At 40.2% G+C, this 2788-nt stretch overlaps 1 protein-coding gene across 1 annotated transcript in view; it reads right to left on the reverse strand.

The window, feature by feature from the left end:
* Positions 1-2505, reverse strand: part of sema3fa (sema domain, immunoglobulin domain (Ig), short basic domain, secreted, (semaphorin) 3Fa) — a 149260-nt gene extending 146755 nt beyond the window's left edge. Inside the window, exon 1 of the mRNA XM_037535166.1 lies at positions 2409-2505. The gene's annotated coding sequence lies outside the window, so the exon portion shown is untranslated. The remainder of the gene's footprint in view (positions 1-2408) is intronic.
* Positions 2506-2788: the final 283 nt, after the last annotated feature.

The following is a 2788-nucleotide window of genomic DNA, read 5'->3' on the forward strand; positions in this document are numbered from 1 at the left end:
AAGACAAAAGCTCTATTTCCAACCTGCGCTCATTTTTAAGCAGCAAATGGCAATTCCTCCCCCACCGCTCTGCGACTGAGGGCTGAGGGCGGTCTCTATGGAGTTATTGTTTTACACCGAGGTTTAAACTCGAAGTGGTAATGGCCATTAGCTGGGCAAGCTATCACTCGTCACCATCACAAATTCCCATCCCCTCCCACCCTGACCGGTATTGCCAGTTACAGGCCAAGCTGGTTGCAATCAGGGGTGAGTGGTATGGCAAAAATATATCAAGACATTTTCACGATACATGTCATGGATTAGGATTAGTGGTGTCAAACTTAACACGGTAACACTTTACTGTAGGATGCTGTTCATAAGGCTACATGACAACTACATAAGGTTGTCATTACAACTGATATAACCCTACATAACCCTACAGTTTATAAATGCTTGTTCCAATAAACATCATTCGCTATAAAGGTTACATTTGCCAATTTTGATTAAAAAAATCTAAAATAGCCTTTATGACAGATGACGCCTGCTGTAATAAGCATTTATAAACAGTTATGTAGGGTTATGTCAATTGTACTGACAAACTTATATAGGTGTCATGTAGGCTTATGAACAGCACCCTTGAGTAAAGTGTTACTGTTAACACATTAATAATGCACACAATTTATTACTAACGCCAGTATTTTTTAATGCATTTTCCTACATTGACCCTTCATCTGTAGTTCCTCTCAGCTCCTCTCATTCAAATACAGCTTTCAATGGTAAGTTCTACTGAAGATTCTCTTAAAGCCAAAGTTTTTTCCAGCCACTGTCATTGTGAATGTATCACCAAAATCAAGTGTTTAATATAATCTTCAAGCAAAACATAAAATAATCTCAGTTATTTAGCGAACTCGACAATCAGCAGGAGAGAAAGAAGAAGACATAACAGCAGCCTGAGAACGAAGGGCTGCCACTGTGGGGGAGCTGGAACCACTGACCCTATGAAGTTCAAAGATTTAGATTTTTCATGGCTTCACTTTTTAAATAATAATAATAAAAAAACCCTCACTCTCCCAAGTTTTCCCGTCACTACCAAAACAGTTTTAGTCCATAGGCGGTGCCTTATTGTAGCCACACTCCTCATTTGGGAGTAGGAGGTGAGGCTGCAACCCCCTCATGGCTGGATGGTGGTCAGTTAGCTCCCACTGTTTCGAAGTAGTCAGTGTGGATCATCTAGAAATGTCACTACCAAAACACATTTTCCTGCAATTGCTTTTTTGCGATTGATTTTATGCATGTGGAGCTGTTCAAAGCTGTGTTTGCTAGGCATGCAGACTGGCTTACTGGAGTTCTACAGAAAATTAGCTAAAATTATCATTTACATTTACATTCACGGCATTTGGCTGACGCTCTTCTCCAGAGCCACTTACAATTTGATCATTTTACTCAGGGAGGCCAAGGTGGTGTTAGGAGTCTTGCCCAAGGACCCCTATTGGTGTAGTGTAGGGTGCTTGAACCCCAGTCTACAGCGTAGAAGGCAAAGGTGACTAATCAACCACGAATCATTAACGAAACAGTCACTACTGAAAATCGTTTTGGAATTTTTTTTTTCGCAGTGATAAAATATTGCAATGATTAAATTGTTGAAAGTAATAACATTCTAATGCTTATATTGTCCACTCATATAGCCATATAATGCATGGATTTATGAATGGAAATAATCTTTGTTTAGGGTCAAGTTTGAGCAAATAAGACAAATATGAGCCACAATTACTAAATTATTAAAATACCACAATTACCTACACAAAAGAAATCCTGATCCATTTATTTTAATTGTTCAAAATCAGAACTTTGACATGTTGCATCAGACAAAAATGAACCAGCAGTGCCACGTTTCAAAAACATGAGAAAGAATTATGAGATCAGTGCGACGTTGTGTGCAATGTTTCACATATTGTTCTGCACTAAATCCAAATTAACAGGCTTAATTATGCTCCCTTTGCAATGACATAGTTCAGTGATTAAGTAGATTATAGAAGAAAACACCTTGTGATGTAGTGTAATTTATCATAATATCGATAAAGGTCGGCATATTGCCCACCCCTAGCTGTATACACTGGAAACAACTGAACATGATAGTTAGTTTTATGGGCTCGATTTAGGACATTATCTCTCTATTTCTCCTTGCAGATTGCCTTTCAAGTTGCTTTTGTAAAGCAGCCATCGATCATGTGTGAGTACACTGACATTTCGCGGGGAATTTCATTAACAGATCTGAACCACCTGGGCTTTCAGTGAATACATGAAAACTCAATGAGGTTCAGTTCTGTCTGCGCTAGAAGCCAGAACAAAAAAAGAGTCTGGGAGAAAATAGGTACATGGATGGAGGGAGGATGGATGGACAGATAAATGGCTAAGGAAGCAAGTTTTACCTGCCTGTGTTGAATTATTCAGCAGCAGAGCCGTGAGGCTTTGCTCAGGTATGAAGAGTGCTTCAGGCAAGCTCCAGGTAACCATCCACCAGACGCCAGACTCCATCACTGGCTCAGCTCTGGGGTCAATCTGCCATAGAAAAGAAGGAAAGGAGAGGGTGCAATTAAAAGGTATTGTGAGACAATACAACACACACACATAGGCACACAAAGCATCATGAGCTCTCCAAGCAGCTCCTTGTAGATTGTGTTACCATAGAGACAGAGGGGTGAGCATTTCAATGAATAGAGGGTGAGGTTGGAAGAGTAAACATTGGTGAGTGGGACTCATTCAAAAGCCTTCCGACTCCCTGAACCCATCGCAGCTCTCACAACATGGA

This window comes from Pygocentrus nattereri, chromosome 26 (assembly GCF_015220715.1).
Source record: "Pygocentrus nattereri isolate fPygNat1 chromosome 26, fPygNat1.pri, whole genome shotgun sequence".
NCBI lineage: Eukaryota > Metazoa > Chordata > Actinopteri > Characiformes > Serrasalmidae > Pygocentrus > Pygocentrus nattereri.